The 19,185-nt window shown below is 37.6% G+C and overlaps 11 non-coding genes across 11 annotated transcripts; 9 read left to right on the forward strand and 2 right to left on the reverse strand.

Annotated features, from left to right (window-relative positions):
• The first annotated feature begins 214 nt into the window (after nt 1-214).
• Nucleotides 215-286, forward strand: Trnag-ucc. Its single transcript has one exon. It is a non-coding gene; the product is annotated as a tRNA-Gly (tRNA).
• Nucleotides 287-1,510: 1,224 nt separating this feature from the next.
• Trnag-ucc lies at nt 1,511-1,582 on the forward strand. Its single transcript has one exon. It is a non-coding gene; the product is annotated as a tRNA-Gly (tRNA).
• Nucleotides 1,583-2,796: 1,214 nt separating this feature from the next.
• Trnag-ucc lies at nt 2,797-2,868 on the reverse strand. Its single transcript has one exon. It is a non-coding gene; the product is annotated as a tRNA-Gly (tRNA).
• A 1,622-nt stretch (nt 2,869-4,490) lies between these two features.
• On the forward strand, nt 4,491-4,562 carry Trnag-ucc. The gene has a single exon. It is a non-coding gene; the product is annotated as a tRNA-Gly (tRNA).
• A 1,490-nt stretch (nt 4,563-6,052) lies between these two features.
• Trnag-ucc lies at nt 6,053-6,124 on the forward strand. Its single transcript has one exon. It is a non-coding gene; the product is annotated as a tRNA-Gly (tRNA).
• Nucleotides 6,125-8,236: 2,112 nt separating this feature from the next.
• Trnag-ucc lies at nt 8,237-8,308 on the reverse strand. Its single transcript has one exon. It is a non-coding gene; the product is annotated as a tRNA-Gly (tRNA).
• A 1,660-nt stretch (nt 8,309-9,968) lies between these two features.
• Trnag-ucc lies at nt 9,969-10,040 on the forward strand. Its single transcript has one exon. It is a non-coding gene; the product is annotated as a tRNA-Gly (tRNA).
• A 1,846-nt stretch (nt 10,041-11,886) lies between these two features.
• On the forward strand, nt 11,887-11,958 carry Trnag-ucc. Its single transcript has one exon. It is a non-coding gene; the product is annotated as a tRNA-Gly (tRNA).
• Nucleotides 11,959-14,591: 2,633 nt separating this feature from the next.
• Nucleotides 14,592-14,663, forward strand: Trnag-ucc. Its single transcript has one exon. It is a non-coding gene; the product is annotated as a tRNA-Gly (tRNA).
• A 1,678-nt stretch (nt 14,664-16,341) lies between these two features.
• On the forward strand, nt 16,342-16,413 carry Trnag-ucc. Its single transcript has one exon. It is a non-coding gene; the product is annotated as a tRNA-Gly (tRNA).
• A 1,732-nt stretch (nt 16,414-18,145) lies between these two features.
• Trnag-ucc lies at nt 18,146-18,217 on the forward strand. The gene has a single exon. It is a non-coding gene; the product is annotated as a tRNA-Gly (tRNA).
• Nucleotides 18,218-19,185: the final 968 nt, after the last annotated feature.

Consider the following 19,185-nt stretch of genomic DNA (forward strand, 5'->3'; position numbering starts at 1 on the left):
ATTTACAAACACACACACATATATTGTATATATATATATTTTTTTCTCACAATTTTGTTTTAATTAATAAGTAAATAAATATCACATTGCAGATCTATCAGAAATACATTAATACTTACAAACAGCAGGTAAGGCAGGTAGGTATCCGAGTCGTCGCTGGAAAATCTCTCGTGAGGGAGATGACTTTGTATTGTTCCTCTGTCGAAAGTGTGAAGCGATGGTGGTATAGTGGTGAGCAAAGCTGCCTTCCAAGCAGTTGACCCGGGTTCGATTCCCGGCCATCGCAAGCCTTTTGACTGAAAAGGAAGGAGTGAGAGCAAACGAGGGAGAGGTAGACGAATGTAGGAGTGACTGAAAGAGTTGATGAGTGGAGTTGGCGAGTGAAAGGCTTGAGGAGTGAAAAATTGGAAGAAAGGAAGAATGGAAGTGAAAAATGAAAATGCGAAAGACCGCAAGATAAAAAAGAAAGGCACAAGAAAAGGCACAAGGAAACGCAAGAGGAGAGAATGAGAAAGTAAGAAACAGACGTTAAGAGAAAGACCAGCAATGTAAGAAGGAAAAGGAAAAAGAGAGAACAGTTCGGGAAAAAGACTCAGGCAGTAATATATCTTATTTACCTAGCTATGGGCATACACACGTATATGTATGTATATGTATATATATGTACCCATAAATATATATATATATATATATATATATATATCTTTATGGGTACATATATACATATTCATACATATATATATACATACATATATATAACATGTATATGTACATATATGTGTGTTTATGTACATTATATATAGGCATTGATGTATTTGTATATGTGTACACATACACACATACAAACACACATACATATATATATATATGCATAATAGACATAGATGTACATATATATATATAAATATGCATATTGATCCATATGTATGTATACATGTGTGCATGTATGTATATACGCATGCATGCATATATGTATCTATATAACTTTTAAGTCGGCTTCCTATCACATTTATACAGGATAGATAAGGATATGAGTATCCCTTATACTGCAGATTTCCCTCGTGTTTTATTGCTCTGACACCGGTATAGCATCATAAATGGCATTTTTGTAGAATTTTTATTTCAACAATGATTAAATTCTCTCTCTTCCCCCAGAAAAGCAACATCATCGATAAAATAAATGTATTTTATGGAAGTAATTGGGCAATGGCGATGAATTCGAGAAGTAACAGTATGAACAATGATTATGACAAGTAATGATATGATAAACAATTTATGCGTGCATATACTTTACACACATACATATATACATATATTATATATAAACATGTTTTTTTTTGTTTTTTTTTACAATTTCGTTTTAATGAGAAGGAAATAAACATCACACTACACCTCTGTCAGGGATACAGTAATACAAACAGCAGGCTAGCCAAGTAGGTATCCGAGTCGTCGCTTGAAAGTCTCTCGTGAGGGAGATGACTTTGTATTGTTCCTCTGTTGAAAGTGTGAAGCGATGGTGGTATAGTGGTGAGCATAGCTGCCTTCCAAGCAGTTGACCCGGGTTCGATTCCCGGCCATCGCAAGCCTTTTGACTGAGAAGGAGGGAGAGAGAGTGAACGAAGGAAAGAGTAGTAAAGGAGTTGAAGAGTAAGAGTGAAAGAGGAAGAATAAAAGAGTGGAAGAATGAAACGACGAAAATGCGAAAGAGCGCAAGAGAGAAAACGTGAAAGAGGAGAGGAGAAATTGAGAAAGTAAGAAACAGAAGTAGGAGAATGATGAGTTAAACAAGAAAGAAATAAGAGGAAGACGATTTAGGTGCTGACGCAAAGAGACAAAGCGACACTGCCAAAAAAAAAAGAAAAAAAAGGAAAAAGAATGAAGGAATTGGTCGGGAGAGACACTCAGGCAGGCAGTCATGCAGAAGGGAAACCGAAAGATAAAGAGGTAGCTGCCTCGCACATGCATGCAACTGTATATATATGTATATAGATGCATATGTATATAAATCTACATATATGTGTGCGTGTATGTATATACATGTATGTATCTATGTACATGTGTATCTATCTTTATAACTTTTAGGTAACCAAGTAAAGATACAGAAAAGGAACATTGGAAATTGCATATAGATATAGATATAGAATATATAGAAGATATAGATATAGCTATAGAAGATATAGAAGAGGAACATTGGAAATTGCATGAGGCTAGAGACCACTTTGGCCGTGCACTTTTTCTGTCTGGTTCTGAGTAATGAGGAAAAAGAAAAAGAAGGAAAGGATATTTGCTGATGACACAGGATCAAGCTTAGACGGTGGAATAGAATAGAGTACCCATGAGAAAATCAGCTTCTGAGAAAATTGAACATATTTTGACCCGACCTTGAGTTTATGATATATATGTGTGTATGTATACATTTATTTACATATATGCATGTGTCTTTTGTGTATTTATATTATATACATGTATATACCTAAACAAAAATATTAACAACGAAGCAGCTACCTCTTTATCTCTGTATGACTGCTTTTTTTTTTTCTTTCTTTACATTCTTACATTGTTGTTATGGCTGTTTACGTCTGTACCCAAGACCCCCTTCCTCTCTTATTTTAATAATTTCCTCTTTCTTCTGTAATTCATAATTCTCCTACTTTCACTTACTTTCTATCATTCTGTTATTTTATCCTCTCCTCTTTCGTGTTTTCGCTTTCTCACTCAACTCTTTGGTTCTTTTCACTCCTTCACTCGCCTTTCTCTCGTTCACTCTCACTCTCCCTCCTTCTCAGTCAAAAGTCTTGCGATGGCCGGGAATCGAACCCGGGTCAACTGCTTGGAAGGCAGCTATGCTCACCACTATACCACCATCGCTTCACACTTTCAACAGAGGAACAATACAAAGTCATCTTCCACACGAGAGACTTTACAGCGACGACTCGGATACCTACCTGAATTACCTGCTGTTTGCGAGTATTCCCTGACAGAGGTGCAATGTGATGGGAATGAACGAGGGAGAGAGTAAAGAAGTGATTGAAAGGGTTGAAGAAAATGAAAATTGAAGAAAAGATTGAAGGAGCTGAAGAGTGAAAGAGTGAAAGAAAGAATGAAAAGGTGGAAGAATGAAACTACGAAAATTCGAAAGAGTTGAAGAGAATAAATGTGAAAGAGGAGAGAAGAGGGAGAGAATGAGAAAGTAAGAAACAGAAGTAGGAGAATGATGAATTAGACAAGAAAGAAATAAGAGGAAGAGGATTTAGGTGCAGACGCAAAGAGACAAAGCGACAAAAAGAAAAGGAAAAAGAATGAAGGAATTGGTCGGGAGAGATACTCAGGCACGCAGTTATGCAGAAGGGAAACCGAAAGATAAAGAGGTAGCCACCCACATATGTATATGTATGTCTGCAATTATGTATGTATTTCTCTGTCTCTATATCACTTCTATATGCATTCTTGCATATATATGTATATATATATACACACAAATTTACTATGTAATACACACATGCATGCAACTGTATATATGTATGTAGATGCATATGTATACAAATCTACATATGAATGTGTGCGTGTATGTATATACATGTATGTACCTATGTACATGTGTATATAGGGTAGATAAGCCAGATTGTACAATTCGTTGTAGAATGTTGAAAAAGAAATCAAGGGCGGACAAAAAGTTTTCATTTTCTTCATCGCCAATTGGTCCAGGTTTTCTTAAGGATATATATATATCTTCTTACGTTTTTTTTTTCATTTTTTTCTGTAGCTTTGCATTTAATGGTTTGCCGCTGTTACTTTTTTTGTCCTTCCATATATTGTCCTCACTCTGCGTTCGGCTCCTAGTTCTCGTGCCAAACTGAGGAGGATCGGCAACGTATGCAATATATATATAAACACATTCACAGACTGCACATCATATTCAGATTCTTTTTTTCTGTGCCGTATCAGAGCCTGACGTTGGCGACCATGTTTGATTTCATGGTTGTACAAGGGAGCGTACGAAGGTGGTTTCCCGTTGCCTTCCTTCGGGGGATTGAATATGTACCTGTGAAAACACGCACGTACGCCGCTGTTTTTTAAGTTAAAAAACACGGAAGCGGAAAGGATCCACTACCCTCTGCTTCCTTCCTTCTCTCTTTGACATCTTTCACACTTCTCCCCCCCCCACCCACCCAACACACACAAAACAACAATCAAATGAAGTTCGTATAATGGGACAGTTTAAAAAGTAACAGCATTAACAATAATAAGAGTTACAGCGATTGTAATAAATAATAACAGATGATAAACAATTTACGCGTGGGTGTCCTTTATATCTTTTGTTCTGCTTTTGGTTTTGTTTTGATAAATAGGAAACTTGTACATTACTGCTCTATGAGGGAATACAGGAATACTCGCAAGCAACAGGTAAGGTAAGTAGGTATCTGTATCGCCGCTGGAAAGTCTCCCGTGAGGTTGATGACTTTGTATTGTTCCTCTGTTGAAAGTGTGAAGCGATGGTGGTATAGTGGTGAGCATAGCTGCCTTCCAAGCAGTTGACCCGGGTTCGATTCCCGGCCATCGCAAGACTTTTGACTGAGAAGAAGGGAGAGAGAGAGTGAACAAGAAAGAGGTAGACGAATGAGGGAGTGATTGAAAGAGTTAAAAAGTGAAATAGTTGACGAGTGGAGGAGTTGGCGAGTGAAAGAATTGAAGAGTGAAAGCTATGCAGACAGGGAAGTAGAAAGTTAAGATAGGTAGCTGCCTCGCATTTAAAGTTTATTTAGCTATACGCATACTTACATACGAGTTTATGTATCTATACACATGTATGTAGGACATATATATGTAAATATACACATATACATATGTATATATATGCATGTATATAATTTTTAGGTTGGCTCACTATAATTTTTATATACATATTGTGCATGCATTTATTATGATACATGTATATGTATGTAACAACGTATATAGATGTACATATATGTATATATACATATGTATGTATACGTGTGTCCATGCATTTATATAACTTTTAAATTGGCCTCCTATCACTTTTATATTGGAAAGATAATAGTATTGAGTATCTCATAAATTTCCTGTTTTATTCCTCTGAAACCAGTATATCATCTTAAATGGCATTTTTCTATTTTATTCCAACAATGATTAAGTTCTGTAACAAATTGCCAAATCGTATATTTCGCTATACAGAAAAAAACAAACTCAAGTGCAGGGTAAAACGTTTTCAATTTTCTCATCGCCAACTGATCCAAAAAAATCTCAAAGCTACTATATTCTATCCCACTGTTCGATGCCATTACGTATATATTTATTAATCTATTTATCTTATTTTTTTTCTCATTGCTCAGATCCAGGGAGGTACGGCCTCTGTGACTCGTGCTTTATGTGATTTCCAATATTCTACTATACGATCTTTAACAAATGGCACCCGTTTGTCTTCGGTGCCATTTTAGGAATTATTTGCCGCTGTTATTTGTTTGGTCCTTTCATATATTGTCTTCATTTTGAGTCTTCGTCTCTGGGTTCTCGCACCCCTCCGAGAAGCATAGGCAGCGTCTGTAATATTGATTATATATATAAACATTCATATACGGCACATCACATTTAGATATTCTTGCGAAAACACCATTTTTTTTTTTTTTTTTTTTTTTAGTTGGAAAACGCAGAAGAGGAAGAGGTCCACTACGCTCTGCTTCCTACATCTTTTATATATCTTTCATGTTTCTCTCCCCCTCCGCCCCAAGGGAAAGGGAACGTCAATAAAATGATAATTGGGTAAGTACGATAACGATATCGATAAAAAAAATAACAGTATGAACAGAGGATAAACAATTTATGTGTGCATATACTTTGCACACAAACATCTATATATTTTTCTTTACAATTTTGTTTGTTTTGTGAATTGGAAATCAACATCACATTCAAGCTCTATCAGGGAATACAGTAATACTCACAAACAACAGGGGAAGCAAGTAAATAACCGAATATTCGCTGGAAAGTCTCTCGTGTGGGAGATGACTTTGTATTGTTCCTCTGTTGAAAGTGTGAAGCGATGGTGGTATAGTGGTGAGCATAGCTGCCTTCCAAGCAGTTGACCCGGGTTCGATTCCCGGCCATCGCAAGACTTTTGACTGAGAAGGAGGGAGACTGAATGTGGGAGAGAGTAGACGAGTAAAGGAGTGAGTGAAAGTGAAAGGAAGAAAGGAAGACTGAAAGACCTGAAGAGGGAAAGAGTGGAAGAGAGGAAGAATGAATGTGAAAATATGAAACAACGTAAATGCGAAAGAGCGGAAGAGAGAAAATGTGAGACCTAAAGAGCGAGAGGTGATAATGAAAAAGGGAAGTAGGAGAACGAATTAGAATTAGACAAGAGAGGAATAAGAAATCTCAATAGAGAGGAAGAGGATTTAGGATACAGAGAAAGAAAAGGAAAATGAATGAAGAAATAGACCGGAAGAAGGGCACTCAGGCACAGTCATGCAGAAGGGAAGGTGAGAGATAAAGGGGTAGCTGCCTCGTATTCAATGTATTTAGCCACACGTATGTATGTGTATGTATGCGTGCATTTTTGTATGTACGTATCTGTCTCTATATAACATTAAAGTTGTTTCTGTCACTTTTATATACGTATGTATGTATGTGTGCGTGTATGTATGTAAATACACGTATGTATTTATGTACGTGTGTATGTATCGATAACTTTTACGCTGGCCCCTTATCACTGTGTAGGATAGATAAGGATATTGAGTATTCCTTATATTCTAGACTTCGTGCTTTATTCCCTTGACAGCGGTCCAGTATCTTAAGTGGTATTACTTCTAGATTCAGAAAAACAAAGTTCTGTAACAAACAGCCAATATGTACAGTTGGAAACGGTACAGTTTGAAACTAAGAAAGAAAAATCAAGAACGGGGAGAAATGTTTTTTATTTTCTCTTCGCCAACCGATCCGGATTTTCTCAAGGATACTATATCTTTATCCAGTTTTGTTTTCCTCTCTGTAGCTTTTGTAGTAACGGTTTGCCACTGTTACTTGTTTTGGCCTTGCGCATATTAACCTTACTTTGCATTCGGTTCCAAGTTCTCGTGTCTTGCTGAAAAATATCGGCAGCGTATGTATCACTAATTAAACTTTCATATACATTTATATACGGAACATATTCAGAACCAGGTAGAAATAAAAAGGAGGACAAATATTTATTGATTACGCAGAATCAAGCTTAAATGCATGGAACAGTGGAATAAAATATAGTGTCCATGACAAAATGTTGGATAAGCTGGTGATGAGACAATTGAACAATTTTGGACCCGACCTTGAGTTTATGATACCTATATGTGTATGCATATATATATATTTAAATATTCATATGTAGTATAGATGTATACGTATATTTTTCATGTACAACGATAGGGTAGTTTGTTAAAGAACTTAAATGATGAAGCAAAACAGCTAGTAAAATGCAGGTTATGATGCGGTGTCAGAGTAGTAACGCATGGGTTATAGAACATATGATACCCGGTATCATTATCTGTCCTATATCAAAGTGATAGGGAGCCAGCTTAAATGTTATATAGATGGATAGGTACGTACACATAGATACATACGTGAATACATGTTTATATACATGCATGTATGTACATTCATTGAACACATAAACATGTACACACACACACACACACACACACACACACATACATATATATATTCACATATATCTAAATTTGTATACATATATACATGTGTTTTTGCGTATTTATATCATATACATGTATATATCTAAATAGACAGACTAACAACGAAGCAGTTGGCTATCTCTGTTAACACGTTTGTATGACTGTCTTTCTGTCTTTCTCCCGATTTATTGTTTTGTATATTTGCGTCTGTACTCTAGACCCTCTTCCTCTCTTATTTTGTCCTTTTTCAAATTCACCATTCTCCTACTTTCTCTTACTTTTCACCATTCTTTTACTTTCTTCTCTCCTCTCGCCCTTTCGGTCTTTCGTTTTTTTCCCGCTTTCTACTCTTTGGTTCTTCAACCCTTTCACCCACTTCTTCATTCGGTCTTCTATATTTTCGCTCTTTCAAATTTTCACACACTCTCATTCTGTCACTCTTCATCTGATTCACTCTTCCTCTCATGCATTCTTTCATTCCTCAACTCTTTCACTCACTTTTTCACTCGCCTACCCTCTCTCTCGTTCACTCTCTCTCCCTCCTTCTCAGTCAAAAGTCTTGCGATGGCCGGGAATCGAACCCGGGTCAACTGCTTGGAAGGCAGCTATGCTCACCACTATACCACCATCGCTTCACACTTTCAACAGAGGAACAATACAAAGTCATCTTCCACATGATAGACTTTCCAGCGACGACTCGGATACCTACCTGCCTTACCTGCTGTTTGCGATTAACGTATAAAAAAAACAATATATACATACATACATATATGTGTGTATGTGTGTGTGTGTGTTTAAAGTAAATGCACGCATAAAATGTTTATTATTTCATTATTCATTGTCATAATCTTTGATCATGCTATTACTTTTCTCGATATCATTATGGTTATTGCCTAATTCCATAAATACTGCCTTTATTTTATCGATAATGTTGCCTTTTTTGGAGGGAGAGAAAGAAATGTCAATGATACAATGATATGCGCCCATATGAGCACACACGTATTTGCATATGTTGGGTGAGTATAGCGTAAATACGGTAGTGGGTTTGGAATATCCACCAACAATACCTGACCAACTACTCCTCGGGGAAGGATCAGGGGTTAGCCACCCCAGCTAACGACATGTCAAGCCGACAACGTGAGACATGGCGCCAAGTAGTTCGTCAAACACCGCATATGAATAAATACATATTCATATGCTGTTCATCGCATTCAGATATGGTTACGAAAAGACGCAGACAAGCCATTGTTTTTTAGCTAGAAAATGCGGAAGCGGGAGCGGCAAACTACGCTCTGTAAGCGCCAATTCATGTGCTCAGATTATTTGTGTTAACTTAAGGTGACTGATACCACTGCGTAGACCTCACTACACGATTTATTGGAATGCGGTCAAACCTGTAATTAACACATAGTCAATAAAATATCAATTATAAATCAATACAATAATAATACAATAATAATCATAGTTACTGTTGCAATTCGACTTCGGGATTATATTAGTACTTATAATATTACAACTATAGAAAAAATACATTTCACTGGTTGCTAAGAAAATCACTATACCCTACTGCTTAAAGCAAAAAACAACATATACGGACACTAATTTATATCAATACATGAATGTGTCAAGTCGAGGCCTTTAACAGAATTCCTCAGATCGGTCCTTATGTACGTTTTGTTGAGCCAGTTTTCACTCTCAAACTGCTCTTTAAACCTGTGATGGCCCCCTTTTCGTGAGACACCCTTCCTTCCATATATACGTCAACACTAGGGACAAGGCCTAATTCAGCACATTTATACAAACGGAGGAACACGGCTATGGCATTATCCTTATCGCAACCCATGAGGAAACCGTCAACCAAGTCCTAGAGGGGATGATATACGTGTGATGCTGATGCCAGCAGCTACGCCATGCCGATGGTGATGACAGTGGCTACACGCTCTGCTCCTTCCTTCTTTCACTCTTCTATCTTTCTCTCACCCCCCACCCCCTAAAAAAAGGAAACATTATCGATAAAATAAAGGCAGTATTTATGGAAGTAATTGGGCAATAACGATAATGATATCGAGAAGAATAATGGTATAAACAAAGATTATGATTATGAATAATGACATAATAAACATTTTATACATGTATGTGTTTTACACACACACATCTATCTATCTATCTACATATATACATTTAATACATTAATCGCAAACCGTAGGTAAGGCAAGTAGGTATCCGAGTCGTCGCTGGAAAGTCTCTCGTGTGGAAGATTACTTTGTATTGTTCCTCTGTTGAAAGTATGAAGCGATGGTGGTATAGTGGTGAGCATAGCTGCCTTCCAAGCAGTTGACCTGGGTTCGATTCCCGGCCATCGCAAGCCTTTTGACTGAGAAGGAGGGAGAGAAAGAAAGACGAATGAAGAAGTGGGTGAAAGGGTTCAAGAACCAAAGAGTAAAGTGAGAAAGCGGAAAAACGAATGGCCGAAAGGGCGAGAGAAGAGAAGAAAGTAAGAGAATGGTGGTAAGTAAGAGAAAGTAGGAGAATGATGAATTTGAAAAATGATAAAATAAGATATGAAGAGGGTCTAGAGTATTGACGCAAATAAACAAAACAATAAATCGAGGTAAACGCAGAAAGACAGTCATACAAATGTGTTAACAGAGATAGAGAGCTAACTGCTTCGTTGTTAGTCTGTCTATTTAGGTATATACATGTATAAGATATAAATACACAAAAACGCATGTATATATGTATAAATATTTAGACTTATGTGTGTATATATATATATGCGTATTTGTGTGCGTGTGTGTGTGTGTGTGCATGTGTGCATGTTTATGTGTTTAATGTATGTATATATATGCATGCATATAAACATGCATGCACGTATGTATCTATGTGTATGAACCTATCCATCTAGACGGTGGAATAGAATAGAGTACCCATGAGGAAATCAGCTGGTGAGAAAGTTGAACACATTTTGACCCGACCTTGAGTTTATGATATATATGTGTGTGTGTGTACATTTATATACATATATGCATGTGTCTTTTGTGTATTTATATTATATACATGTATATACCTAAATAAACAGATTAACAACGAAGCAGTTACCTCTTTATCTCTGTATGACTGCCTTTTTAAATTTCTTTCTCTCTCCCGAGTTATTGTTTTTTCTTCATTCTTGCATTGTTCTGGCTGTTTACGTCTGTACCCTAGACCCTCTTCCTCTCTTATTTTGATCATTTTCTTTTTTCTTCTGTAATTCATAATTCTCTACGCAATGAGACAAAGCGACACTGCCAAAAAGAAAAGGAAAAAGAATGAAGGGACTGGTCGGGAGAGACACTCAGGCACACAGTCATGCAGAAGGGAAACCGAAAGATAAAGAGGTAGCTGCCTCGAATTGAATGTATCTATTTAGCCACACACGTATGTATATGTATGTATACATTTATGTATTCATGCGTTCATGCACACGCATCACGCGCATATGAATGTGTGTGGATTAATGCACACTCACATCGCCCGCGCACGCATATGAGCACACACGTATTTGCATAAGTTGGGTGAGTATAGCGTAAATACGGTAGTGGGTCGGGAATAACCACCAACAATACCTGACCAACTACTCCCTCGGGGAAGGATCATGGGTTAGCCACCCCAGCTAACGACATGTCAAGCCGACAGCGTGAAACATGGCGACAAGTAGTTCGTCAAACACCGCATGGGCGATGGCACAACAAAATATACACATATTCATATGCTGTACATCGCATTCAGATATGGTTACGAAAAGACGCAGACAAGCCATTGTTTTTTTAGCGGAAGCGGTAGAGCTCCAATACGCTCTGCTTCCTCCATTTTCTTTTATATCATTGACATTTCTTTCTCTCCCTCCAAAAAGGCAACATTATCGATAAAATAAAGGCAGTATTTATGGAAGTAATTAGGCAATAACCATAATGATATCGAGAAAAGTAATAGCATGATCAAAGATTATGACAATGAATAATGATATAATAAACATTTTATGCGTGCATGTACTTTAAACACACACACACACATACACACACATATATATATATGTATGTATGTATATATTGTTGTTTTTTTTATAAGTTAATCGCAAACAGCAGGTAAGGCAGGTAGGTATCCGAGTCGTCGCTGGAAAGTCTCTCGTGTGGAAGATTACTTTGTATTGTTCCTCTGTTGAAAGTATGAAGCGATGGTGGTATAGTGGTGAGCATAGCTGCCTTCCAAGCAGTTGACCCGGGTTCGATTCCCGGCCATCGCAAGACTTTTGACTGAGAAGGGGGGGGAGTGAGAGTGAACGAGAGAAAGGCGAGTGAAGGAGTGAAAAGAACCAAAGAGTTGAGTGAGAACGCGAAAAAAAACGAAAGGCCGAAAGAGGAGAGAAGAATGATAAAAAATTAGAGAAAGTAGGAGAATTGTGAATTACAGAAGAAAAAAGAAAATTATTAAAATAAGAGAGGGAGAGGGTCTAGAGTACAGACGTAAACAGCCAGAACAACAATGCAAGAATGTAAAGAAAAAAACAATAACTCGGGAGAGAGAAAGAACTTAAAAAAAAAGCAGTCACTCAGAGATAAAGAGGTAACTGCTTCGTTGTTAATCTGTTTAGTTAGGTATATACATGTATATAATATAAATACACAAAAGACACATGCATATATGTATATAAATGTATACTCACACACACACACACATATATATAATTAACTCAAGGTCGGGTCAAAATGTGTTTAACTTTCTCACCAGCTGATTTTCTCATGGGTACTCTATTCTATTCCACCGTCTAAGCTTGATCCCGTGTCATCTGCAAATACCTTTTCCTTCTTTTTCTTTTTCCTCATTACTCAGAACCAGACAGAAAAAGTGCACGGCCAAAGTGGTCTCTAGCCTCATGCAATTTCCAATGTTCCTTTTCTGTATCTTTACCTAGTTGCCTATATGTTTCCATTCATTGTGGTGGTTTGTCGTTGTTGAATGTCATTTTATCCTTCCATAATATGCTTTGCTTCCTTGCTTTCCTACTCTGCTGAGAGGCACCGGGAGCTTACATAAGATAAAATATATAGATATATGTACGTATACATTTATATACAACATATTCTGCAATGTTGAAAACAAACGCACGGTTTTCTTGGCTGGAAAGTGCGGAAGCGGAAAACGTCCACTGCAATCTGCTTCTTTCATTCTCTATTTTACCTCTTTCACACTCCTTTATCCTCTCAAAAAACATCAACAAAATCACGGTATTTTTTATGGAAATAATTGGGTAATAATGATAATAACGAAGCTATTGGGACTCGCAGTCAACTGGACCAAGACCAAGGTTTAGGAATTTGGGGACTTTTTGGATGTCGATGTTCAGTCTGTGTATGCCTGTGGCGAGAACATTGAGGTCTTGGATAGCTTCACTTATGTTGGTAGTGTAGTGCAGAGCGACGGAGGTTCCGGCCGGGAAGTCACTCGTCGACTCGGACTGGCCCACGGCGTTATGGACTCACTCAATAGGAGTATTTGGCGCTGTCGGTATTTGACTAGGAGAACTAAGATCAGGCTCTTCAGAGCACTGGTAACCGGGTGTGAGACCTGGACACTGGACAGTGCTCTGAAGGCCCGTCTTCGCAGAATCTTGGGGTATACCTGGAGGGACCATGTGTCCAATTAGAGGATACTCCATGAGACTGATGCAAGACCTATTACCAGTCTGATCCGAAAGCGCCAATTTCAGCTCTATGGGCGTGTGGCTCGTTTCCTGAGGAAGATCCGGCTCTTAGGATCATCTCCGAGAGGGTTGACCCAGGCTGGAGAAGACCAAGGGGGAGGCCACGGAACTCTTGGCTGAAGCAAGTCGATCAGAACTGCCAAGATGTGCTGGGAGTGGGAAGGAATGCTGCATAGAGGCTTGCTTCAGCCAAGAGTTCCGTAGCCTCCCCCTTGGTCTTCTCCAGCCTGGGTCAACCCTCTCGGAGATGATCCTAAGAGCAGAAAAAGAAATACCCTCAAGGACCATTTTTTTTTTTTTACAAGGATACTATATGTTTAATGTCTGTTAATCAGATTAGTTGTTTCCCTCATTGCCTATGTTCTTCTTCCATATCTTCATCTCGTTGCACGTTTTTCCTCGGTGCCTTTTCAGTAATGGTTGGCCGCTGTTGTTTATATCTTTCATACTTATCTCTCTCTCTGCCGCCCCCCCCGCCCCCCCCCCAAAAAAAAAGGCAACATCATCCATAAAATAAAGGCAGTATTTATGGAAGTAACTGAGTGTAGCCGCTGTTATCAACATCGGCATGGCGTAGCTGCTGGCATCAGCATCACACGTATATCATCCTCTCTAGGACTTGGTTGACGGAGGTGGAGGCAAAGGTTAGGCGCGGCAAAGCGCAGCCATTCCTATGCCCCCTTATGAGGATGATGATGATAATCTAGGTGTGTATCTACTCCGTAATTTATACAAAAATACATAATCATATAATGCACATCACATTTAGATATGCGAAGACACACACAAACCACTATCTTTTTATTTTTTCCACTACGCTCCTCTTCCTCCATCTTCTCTTTTATATCTTTCACACTTCTCTCTCCCTTTCTCTTCTCCCTCGCAAAAAAGGCATCATCAATAAAATAGAGGTATTAATTGTGGAAGGAAAAGTAACAGTATGAACAACGATTATATCAATGAATAATGACAAATGATAAACTCGTATTTTACACACACATCTATAGATTTTTTTCTTTACAAATTTAATTAGGAAGTAACCATCGCATTGCTGCTTTATCAGCTGATACATTAATGGTCGCAGACAGCAGGTAAGGCAGGTAGGTCGCCGTCGTCGCTGGAAAGTATCTCGTGAGGGAGATGACTTTCTATTGTTCCTCTTTTGTATATGTGAAGCGATGGTGGTATAGTGGTGAGCATAGCTGCCTTCCAAGCAGTTGACCCGGGTTCGATTCCCGGCCATCGCAAGACTTTTGACTGAGGAGGAGGGAGAGTGAGAGTGACCGAGAGAAAGGCGAGTGAAGGAGTGAAAAGAACAAAAGAGTTGAGTGAGAAAGCGAAAAAAACGAAAGGCCGAAAGGGCAAGAGGAGAGAAGAAAATAAGAGAATGATAGACAGTTAGAGAAAGTAGGAGAATTATGAATTACAGAAGAAAAAAGAAAATTATTAAAACAAGAGAGGAAGAGGGATAGGGTACAGACGTAAACAGCCAGAACAGCAATACAAGAATGTAAAGAAAAAACAATAACTCGGGAGAGAGAGAAAGAAAGAAAAAAAAGCAGTCATACAGAGATAAAGAGGTAACTGCTTCGTTGTTAATCTGTTTATTTAGGTATGTACATGTATATAATATAAATACACAAAATACACATGTATATATGTAAATAAATGTATACACACACAAACATGTATATCATTAACTCGGGTCAAAATGTGTTCAATTTTCTCACCAGCTGATTTTCTCATGGGTACTCTATTATATTCCACCGTCTAAGCTTGATCCCGTGTCATCAGCAAATATCTTTTCCTTCTTTTTCTTTTTCCTCATTACTCAGAACCAGACAGAAAAAGTGCACGGCCAAAGTGGTCTCTAGCCTCATGGAATTTCCAATGTTCCTCTTCTATATCTTCTATATCTTCTGTATCTATATCTATATCTTCTATAGCTTCTATATCTATATCTATATCTTCTATATCTTCTATATCTATGTGCAATTTCCAATGTTCCTTTTCTGTATCTTTACCTAGTTGCCTATACGTTTCCATTCATAGTTTGTCGTTGTTGAATGCTATTTTATCCTTCCATAATATGCTTTGCTTCCTCGCTTTCTTACTCTGCTGAGAGGCACCGGGAGCTTACATAAGATAAAATATATAGATATATATACGTACACATTTATATACAACATATTCTGCAATGTTACGTAAACAAACGCACGGTTTTCTTGGCTGGAAAACGCGGACGCGGAAAACGTCCACTGCACTCTGCTTCTTTCATTCTCTCTTTTACCTCTTTCGCACTCCTTTATCCTCTCAAAAAACATCAACAAAATCAAGCAATTTTTTTATGGAACTAATTGGGTAATAATGATAATATCGAGAAAAGTAACTCAATGAACAATGGATATTGCAGCGGCTATGACAATAAATAATGACAATGCGATAATCTAGGTGTGTATCTTCTACTTCGTATATATACAAAAATACATAATCATATACTGTACATCACATTTAGATATGCTTGCGAAGACACACACACAAACCACTATCTTTTTTTCTTTTTTTCCACTATGCTCTGCTTCTTCCATTTTCTCTTTTATATCTTTCACACTTCTCTCTCCCTTTCTCTTCTCCCTCGCAAAAAAAGGCATCATCAATAAAATAAAGTTATTAATTGTGGAAGTAAAAGTAACTGTATGAACAACGATTATATCAACGAATAAAGACCAATGATAAACTTGTATTTTACACACACACACACACCTATATATATTGTTTTCTTTTCAAATTTGATTAGAAAGTAACCATCACATTGCTGCTTTATCAGCTGATGCAGCAGGTAAGGCAGGTAGGTATCCGAGTCGTCGCTGGAAAGTCTCTCGTGAGGGAGATGACCTTTTATTGTTCGTCTTCTGGATATGTGAAGCGATGGTGGTATAGTGGTGAGCATAGCTGCCTTCCAAGCAGTTGACCCGGGTTCGATTCCCGGCCATCGCAAGACTTTTGACTGAGAAGGAGGGGGAGTGAGAGTGAACGAGGGAAAGAAAGACGATTGAAGAAGTGAGTTGAAGAGTGGGTTGAAGAGTGAAAGACTTGAAGAACGAAAGGAATGAGTGAGAAAGCAAAAGAAACGAACGACTAAAAATACGAGAGAAAAAATGAAAAAGTAGGAAAAAGATGAATTAAAGAACAACCAAAAAAAGAAAGAGGGTAAAGTGCACAAACGCAAATAGAATAACAATGTAAGAATGAAAAGGAAAATAATAGGTCGGGAGGAAGACACAAAAAGGCAGTCATACAAACGTGTTAACAAAGATAGAGACCTAACTGCTTCGTTGTTGGCTGTTTATTAGGTATATACATGTATACAATATAGATACATAAAAAAAAATGCATAAAAACACATGCATCTATGTATATATATGTATACATATATAGTTATATGTATATATGTAAACATATATAGTTATATGCATATATGTATACATATTTAGTTATATGTATATATATGTATACATATATATTGTATATATATGTATACATATATATTGTATTTATATGAATACATATATACATACATATTTGGTAATTTATGTAAATAAGCATGTATATACGTATTTATCTATGTGTGTGTATGTAGCTCTCTATTTATATGACTTTTAAGCTGGCTTTCCATCACTTTTTTTTAGGATATTATGTTTTACACTTTATACTTTATTCCTCTGAAACTGGTAGAGCATCATGACCTGTATTTGTCTATGTTTTGTTTCATCAATTAACAAGGCACCCTATCGTTGCATATAAAGATATATGCATATCTCTATACTATATATATACACACACACATATCATCATAAACTCAAGGCCTGGTCACAAAGGGTTCAATTTTCTCATCACCAGCTGATCCAACATTTTCTCATGGGTACTAAATTCTACTCTACCTTTTCATGTATTTAAGTTTGATTTTGTATAATCAATAAATATTTTTTGTTCTTTCCCTTTATTTATTTTCTTCATTGTTCGGAACAAGACAGAAGCAGCCTGTACGACCAAAGTGGTTTCTAGCCTCCTGCAATGTCCAATGTTCCTTTTTCTGTATTTTTACCTAGTTGTCCATATATTTTTTTTATTTATAATGGTGGATTGTCGTTGTAAACTGTTTTGTCCTTTCATTTTATACTTTGCTTCCTTGCTCTCCTACTCTGCTGAGAGGCACTGGCCGCTTATATAAGATAAATTATATAATCATATATGCGTACATATTAATACAAAACATATTCAGATATTCTTACGAAACAAACGCACTGTTTTCTTGGCTGGAAAAGAGGTCCACTGCACTCTGCTTCTTTCTTTCTCTCTTTTACCTCTTTCACACGTCCTTACCCCCCCTCCTCCCCCCCCAAAAAAAAAAAGAAAAAAAAGCTATTTAGGGAAATAATTAGGTAATAATGATAATGATATTGAGAAAAGGAACATAATGAGCAATGAGTGACTGTTGCAGTGATTATGGCAATAAATAATGGCAGGAGCGATAATCTGTGTCTGCATCTACTTTGCATATGCATTTTTATTTTGTTTTAATAAATATGAAATAAGCACTACATTGCTGGTTTATCAGGGAATACAGTAATACAAACCAGCAAGTAATACAGGTAAGTATCCGAGTCGTCGCTGGAAAGGCTCTCGTGCGGGAGATGACTTTATATTGTTCGTCTTCTGGAAACGTGAAGCGATGGTGGTATAGTGGTGAGCATAGCTGCCTTCCAAGCAGTTGACCCGGGTTCGATTCCCGGCCATCGCAAGACTTTTGACTGAGAAGGAGGGGGAGTAAGAGTGAACCAGAGAGAGGGTAGGCGAGTGAAAGAGTGAGCGACAGAGTTGAGGAATGAAAGAATGCACGAGAGGGAGAGTGAAAGAGATGAAAAGTGACAGAATGAGATAGTGAAAATGTGAAAGAGCGAAAATATGGAAGAGCGAAAGACCGGAGACAAGAAGAATAGAGAGACAAAAGAAGCAATATGCCGGGAGAGAAACACATAGGCAGACAACGCACAGACAGGGAAACCGAAAGGTAAAAATGTAGCAGAGTCGTATTTAATATATCTAACTATATACATATAAAATATATGTATGTTTGTACACGAACACACACATACACACGTATATATATTTGTATGTATATATATGTGCGTATGTGTGTATTCGTTATTATATCAATATACATTAAAAGCTACATGATCATAGTTATCTCCCCCACTCCCATTCCTTCTTTTAAATTCTCTCGCACTACTTCATCCCAAGAATCTTCATTTGACATTAAACTAGAACGAGAGAGAAAGAGAGAGAGAGAGAGAGAGAGAGAGAGAGAGAGAGAGAGAGAGAGAGAGAGAGAGAGAGAGAGGGAGAGAGAGAGAGAGAGAGAGAGAGAGAGAGAGAGAGAGAGAGAGAGAGAGAGAGAGAGAGAGAGAGAGAGAGAGAGAGAGAGAGAGAGAGAGAGAGAGAGAGAGAGAGAGAGAAAGAGAAGAGAGAGAGAGAGAGAGAGAGAGAGAGAGAGAAGAGCTGGGTATTACCCCTGCCATTAAAACTGAAAGAGGCCTTTTCTCCTGAAAGAGCGAGTGATTACACAGATGCGATGATCTTTGGCGATAACGACCAAACTTTTGATTACATGTAGATGTAAGATCGCTGTGATGGGTAAACTTTTTTTTTCTCTTTTACTTACCTTCCGCGTTTTTCTTTTTTATGTCTTGTGTTCATCCTAGAATGACG

Source organism: Penaeus chinensis, chromosome 32 (genome assembly GCF_019202785.1).
Source record: "Penaeus chinensis breed Huanghai No. 1 chromosome 32, ASM1920278v2, whole genome shotgun sequence".
Lineage (NCBI taxonomy): Eukaryota > Metazoa > Arthropoda > Malacostraca > Decapoda > Penaeidae > Penaeus > Penaeus chinensis.